General features: G+C 34.3%; 1 long non-coding RNA gene across 1 annotated transcript; it reads right to left on the reverse strand.

Moving 5' to 3' along the window:
• Nucleotides 1-441: 441 nt before the first annotated feature.
• LOC148971499 (uncharacterized) lies at nt 442-2,398 on the reverse strand. The gene is made up of 3 exons (XR_016147179.1): nt 1,941-2,398; nt 758-870; nt 442-593 (listed from the first exon to the last, which is right to left on the reverse strand). It is a non-coding gene; the product is annotated as an uncharacterized LOC148971499 (long non-coding RNA).
• Nucleotides 2,399-7,306: the final 4,908 nt, after the last annotated feature.

Below are 7,306 nucleotides of genomic sequence, written 5' to 3' on the forward strand. Positions count from 1 at the left end.
GAGAGTCTTGTGCTGAATGCTTGAGAGTTGGCAGCCCTGACAAATCTTTTTTCGAGTCACTTCATTCATTAAATGAACCTAATGACTCGGAAAAGGATTTGTTAATTTTGATGAACGAGTTCAAATAGGAAAATCATGAACATGCATAACAGAACAGAGCAAGGCGACCATTTGAGCTTATAAAACTTAAACTTGTGGGTTTTTTTTTTTAAATGAGCGATCGTTTCGCTTGATAAGACCCTTATTCATCGTCTGGAATCGTTTAAAGCCCTTTGAACAGTTTGCACAGAAACTGTCTTTTGGACCTTGAACCGTTTGGTCCCCAATGAAGTCCATTATATGGAGAAAATCCTGGAATGTTTTCATCAAAAACCTTAATTTCTTTTCAACTGAAGAAAGAATGACATGGATATCTTGGCCTGGGGGTGAGTAGGTTTTTTTTTTTTTTTAAAGTGAACTAATCCTTTAAGTCAAACAAAGTGAAATACAATAGCAAAAAGTAAAGTGGCCAAATCTTGAGTAAAAAGAGAAGTTCGTGACTTTTTCAGTCTGCCATAGACTCTTTTGGGGACATCAGAAACACAGAGGGAAATCTGGCAAGAATCAAAAAAACAAGCATTAGTATAAACTTGTTCATTTATAATTCTAATAAAAAGCTGTCACTTTGTTACTTAATTCAGAACACTTAATGCACAAAAAGTCAGATATAATTATTATAACAAATAGGATTTTTCTTTATCATAAAGAATTTTCTTACCATTTCTGAGGTTTCAGGAAGACACAGCTCAGATGATCTTGGGCTTGAGCTGAATGAACCTTGTTTCATGGACTCCAGGGCCTCTTTGAGAGATGCTAATATCCCTGGAAGCTCTACAAAAAAAAAAAATCAAGTTGCATGTTATACAAAGTTAGGGCAGAACAAACACTAGTTTGTGTTCTTCATATATAATTTGTATTTTGTTTAAATGGTGATGAACCATATTTAATGAACCATTACTGTAACTTCCACCCTATTATTAAAGTAATTATTCATTATTAATAAAGACAGAACTTTCTATTGAAAGTTACAAGTTGGTGACAGCTGATAACGCCTTGATTAAATGTAAAAAAGCTGAATACCACACATAAAATCATATAAATCAGTCCCTCGAGAAAAACACGATTATGTGATTGCATAAGTCAATGCATAATCAGGCAAAATACATATTCATTTTTCAAATACGTGTTAATATATAATAGGTCACTTAGTTACTTAGCTGCTACATGACACACTATTGCCTTTTTTTGTTGTTTTTCACCAACAAAAAGTTACAAATCAAGAGGATCAACTACTACTTACTCGACTTGACCTCATCTACTCACGGTTAGGTTTAATAAAAAAAAATGTCTTTGCAATGTGCAAATTCCTTGGCTAGGCTAAATATTAAATATAAAATTTCTCATTTCATTATTTAACATCATTTTAATTTCTCAGTGCAAGATATTTAATAATTGGTTTTGTGAAAGCTTATAGTTGGTGATTACAACTTAATTTATTTATCGAATTGACATGAAAACTGACAGCCTACTAATAATTAATTAGATTTTACTATGAATTAAATATCACAAATGTGTATTAGAGCTTAAAATATATTATAATATTTAAAACACAAGAAGTTACTTAGGGACAATCAAGCCTGTTGTGTAATCACCATTAATAACCTTTTTTTTTTGCAAACACAGTGTGCAATGTTTTTATAGTTGTTTTCACTGTCTAACGTTAGATCTAAAACATTAAGTTGATAGACGTCAATGGATAAACGTTAACTCGCTTTAGTGTCAAATCAACAGAAACGCCAGTAATCCACAGAACATCGTCATCAACTTCTGAAAATATTTTAAACTAAACCCAAAGTGAGAATAAAGCCAATTATACTAATCACTTAAACTAATAAACTTACCACCAAGAAGTAAGATCTTTTCTGGCAGTATCTTGCTCTGTCCATGTCGTGGCGGCGTACCTCTGCGTTGTCCTCTTCACTGCTAAATTGTTCGCGGGAGCTGACGACCTGGTAATCTGCTCGTGTGTTCTCTCAATATTAGATCGATGCTATCCACATTCACTAGGTCCGAGTCAGTGAAATAACAAAGCAAAATTTGGAAAATACATGATTTCTGTTGAAATATCCGAAGCTATAATGGGATACCACAGACAGTCAGTATCCGCTGTCTGCGCCCCGCCCAACATGTAAGTTCAAATGGCAGTGTGTGATTGGACAATTGCCGGCAAGCTTGTTTTGAAAAGATTGGCTCTGATTGGTCCAAATGAATGCAACTGGAAATACTAACTAACTAACGGCCACAAAAAAAGAAACAACTCTGTTAATATAAACATAACATGCTTTATAAACAGGTTTTTTATTCATTTTGGCTAAACAAATGTAAGAGTCAAGCTTCAACAAATTTATTTAGTTTTTCTAGTATGTACACCTGATCTTTTATGTTGATGTGTGCAAGTACTGGTATTCACTTGTTTTGTGGAAAAGACTATTTGATTAATTAATGCAGAAGTATATAAGTGCATTACTTGTAATTTTTAAACTTTATATATATATATATATATATATATATATATATATATATATATATATATATATATATATATATATATATATATATATATATATATAGATAGATAGATAGATATATGTATATATGTCTCATTTGTTTTTCACAATATTTTTTTAAAGCAGGGCTGAAGCACATGCTACAGTATAACATAAATATTAAAAATATATTGCTCTAGTCCTATACAAGGTTAAATAAGTTATAAGGTTACAAATTGCTATATACACACACACAAAGTAAACACAAAAAATACTTTAATTTAGCAACAAGTATGCTTTCTGTAAATACACTAAAATTTCACTAAAACTATGTTTGTTTTTAGCATATTTCTAAAAGTGTAATTAAGTGTATATTTATTAGCATTGCGTTTCTAGTAAAACATTTTTAAATACAATTAAAATATGTTTGTATTTAGCATTTCTTAAAAATGTAATTAAATACCAATGTACTTCTAGTACACTTTTTAGAAACATATTTAAAGCATGATTGTCATTAGCATATTTATTAAAAATATAATTAAGCATACATTTATTACCAATGTACTAATAATATACTTTTTTAGAAATACATTAAAAGTATGCTTTTCTATAGTGTATTTCTTAAAAGTGTATTTAAACATATATTTATTACCAATGTAGTTCTAATATACTTTTTAGAAATACATTTAAAGTATAATTATCATTAGCATATTTATTAAAAATATAATAAAGCATACATTTATTACCAATATATTACTAATATACTTTTTATAAATACATTAAAAGTATGCTTTTCTATAGTACATTTCTTAAAAGTGTAATTAAATATATATTTATTACCAATGTACTTCTAGTATACTTTTTAGAAATATACTAAAATGCAATAAAATACATTTTTAGTACACTTTAAATAAGCATGTTGTAAATACAAATGTATTATAAACACACTATTTGTATTTCAAATATATTTTTAATACATTTAATACAACGTCTTTTTCACCTGGGATATACATGCATTTAAATAAATCCCTTGGCTATTATGTACTGTAGTTAATAAAAATCCCATGCATCCTTAAATTAATAAATGAACACAATTAAGACGAATGTTAAGACAATTAAAGAATCAACAATCCAATCAAAAGAAGTGGCATTCCCAATGCAAACGAGGTACACTTGGTTTAACACTACCGACGTTACTGCACCTTCAACTGATTCCAGTTTCAACTTGTGATAACGTTTAGCTCCAAACTGTTTGACGTCATCCGAATAGAGAGGTTCCCCTCATCACACACACACACACACGCACAAATGCACATGCATACATGCACACACCTGCAGCTGGTCTGATTAATAAACTCCCAATGGCAGTCCGTTAACAGGCCAGCTGTAGAACAGCAACAGAACCATGTGTGAAATTAGCAGGTTACAGGTCCTGTTATAATGTGCCTAACATGGGCTGGCCCATTACTCACACACTAACACATATCCCTGTAAACTGAGACAAAGCCTGGTTTATTTGGACAAGAGGGGACATTAATCAGTCATTCCTACAAAAGAGTACATTATCATATCCCCATCATATGTCATAACATAGATATAAAAGTTGGAAATGGGTTAAATTTATATGCACATGCATATATATATATATATATATATATATGAAGAGTTCAGATGCAAAAGCCTCTAAATGCCATTTGAAATTTTCTTCTTGAATGATGATTTTTATCAAACTTGTATATTTAAGTTCAGTAATTTCACTTAAATAATATAACAATTAATAGGTAATTATCATTGCCATTTAAGTGAAATCACTGAACTTAAATATACAAGCTTGATAAAAATGATCATTCTACAAGAAAATTTCAAATGGCACTTAGAGGCTTTTGCATCTGAACTCTTCATAAAACATTTTTTTTACTGTATACAGTATAACATACTGTATATATACAGTATATGTATATATTTTTTTGGAATATTGTTTTACATTTTCACTGGCGTACATACTTCCTTATATTGTCAAGGATATTGCCATTCCTTAAATGAATCATTGTGCGGAATAAATTCAGTTCCTTTAATGACATAATTATCCAGGAAGTGACAACCTTTTATAGGAAATCAACAGCTAAGAATAAGTTTTGTGCAATTTTTTTACCTCAAAGCACTCAATTCTGTTTCATCCAATTACAAAAATATTACCACAATTTTAAAAGATGGTTAAAAATCTTAAAATTAAAGTTGACTCTGATAACTAGTGTTTGTGCATATTATACTCAAATTATGTTTTCTTTCTATTTAAAACCTTTTAGTAAACTGTGATTAAACTGTTAAATAGTTCTTCTGTTCAATTCTGTTGTGTTCCACTCTGTTACTTTCCTTGAAATTATATAAACAATCAAATAGAAAGCCCTAATGTACATAACGCATATTCATAACTAAAACTAGGATTGGAACCAAGAAAAATGTCAAATTATTGTCTTTCCTTGCATCTAGATCTTCCTAGCAGATCTGTGTGACAGACCCCAAGTTCTAAGTGTATTGAGAGCGATGACCCACGCTAAAGGAGTGTCCCTCAGATAAGACTATGTCCTCAGTATTTTTACCTTTTTCCACTCCATTAAAAACCCATTCACAAACACAAACTCACATCCTCAGCCTCAAGAAACACTCAACGCACCAACAAAGACGCTCTACACATCCTGGATGGTCATGTGGTGACAATGTGTGCGCTGTGGTGGAAGTCTCCGAGAGGAGGAAGCGAGCTGTTGCCTCAAGCGACTCGTCCTAGGGAGGAATGTTTATCGTGTCCAGTGTCTTTGATCTCGCCCACTTAATCACTTCCTGCACACTGTACGTGAACTGCAGCACTGCCGCATAGGGGAAGCAGGGGGAGGCCATTAGATGTGGTTACTCCTCCACTACCTTCCACAAGTCATTAGATAGAGTCTGCGATAAGGTGCCCAAACCCATGGTTTCAGGGTGTTGTGGCTGATTCCTTGAACATCTCTGAGGACCGAGTAAGACAGCCTTTAATTGCTGTCTGGATTCGATTGGCGTCTCCAGTGCTGGGAACTTCACGGTATGGGGGCGGACAGGAGCCCTGAATTAGATTTGATCTTGATTCGATTCATTTGTATATATATCGGGTTCAGTACATGTCAAGGAAAAAAAATGTCTCTCAATTAATGCTGCAAACTATACAGAGAAACCTGTCGGTTGGAATATTACAATAATAAAGGTTAATATTATTGCAATTATAACATTTATTTGTGTACTAATGTTTAAAAAGCACATTAGGCAATTTTGATAAGTTTTCAAAGACATAATTATGTTTCTACAGCGCAGTCTCACCCCAAAAAGCCATATAACTGACGTTTTGGGATGTCTTTTGACCATACGTCAATATTCGCCTTTTTAGGGTACCCTTAAACGACGGTTAGATGACGTTATCGGATCCTAACCCTACCCCAGACCTAAACCTACCCCGTCACCTAACCGACGTTAAAGGTAAAGCGTCAGTTGTATGACGGCCCGGGATCGCCATCTACCGACGTTTAAAGGTACCCTAAAAAGGCGAATATTGACGTATGGTCAAAAGACGTCCCAAAACGTCAGTTATATGACTTTTAGGGATGAGAATGTGTTGGTTTCTACTCCAATTTGTTTATGAAATATTAACATTTAAACATACTATATCTTCCAACAATACATTCTGATCTTCATTTATGTTTACTAGTGACGTGGAATAGATGATCAGTTTCGTTTCGCTATAATTAAGGTGGATACAGCAATCTGTTACGCCATATAGGAGTGCCACAATAGTATTGATATTGGATCATCCAAATTAGAATCGATTAAAATCGCGAAATCCACATTTTCAACCTAACTCTACGGCAGTCATGGGCTTCGTTCCTTGTGCACACATGGACAGCCAAGTTCACAAAACACTATAAAAAGTGGTAAAACCGTTGGAATGGCCTTTGCGCATGCCGCGACAAGTTTGAGGTGTTCTGAAGGTAACCTCCCCCTATTATGTCTAGTTCTCACCATGACATGGTTTCTGGGGCATTCCTGTCAATAATAAAAGTGCCACGTTGTTGCTGGGAACCGTGATTCAGCGTAGACCAGCAGACTCCATTACAACCCCATATACAGGCTCTCTTAGGTATCGGTGGAGAACTTCGCTGCCCTTTAGTACAACTCAAGCCCTCAGGTTAACCGGCTCCTCCCTATGCAAACCCAATTGCATGTAGGAGATTCTCACAAGCCTTAGAATAGGGATAAAGCTGGCTCCACACCTGGGAGAGGCACAAGCAGGGACAACCTGTTGGCTCGCCCGTGAAGGATTGGAGATTTACATTTTGTACTTCCTTGTCCTCAACGCTTATGTCACTGTTGCTCTTTTGACTTTCTGCCAGGGTTCAGTCTGTCAGTGGCGTGATGATGGCTGGGCAGTTGGCACGGCGTGTCGGCGCTCATGTACTTCGCTAGAGCCAACGGGTGTAGCTGATGAGTGTTACAGAAAACCTTTTGTTTCTCAGTGAGTGACGAGATCTACAGAAGGAGGATTTGTAGAATGTTCCTGAACCCATTAGTTACCGAGGGTCATGAACTGTTGTTTCCCATTACAGCTTTCTGGGTGTTCTGGGATGAACAAACATGGCAATTATCCAATATTTGCAGCCTGGACTTTAAATAAAACCTTGGCCAGAATGAAACGTTGC

The sequence above is a fragment of the Pimephales promelas genome, chromosome 17, assembly GCF_988280905.1.
Source record: "Pimephales promelas chromosome 17, fPimPro1.hap1.1, whole genome shotgun sequence".
Taxonomy (NCBI): Eukaryota; Metazoa; Chordata; class Actinopteri; order Cypriniformes; family Leuciscidae; genus Pimephales; species Pimephales promelas.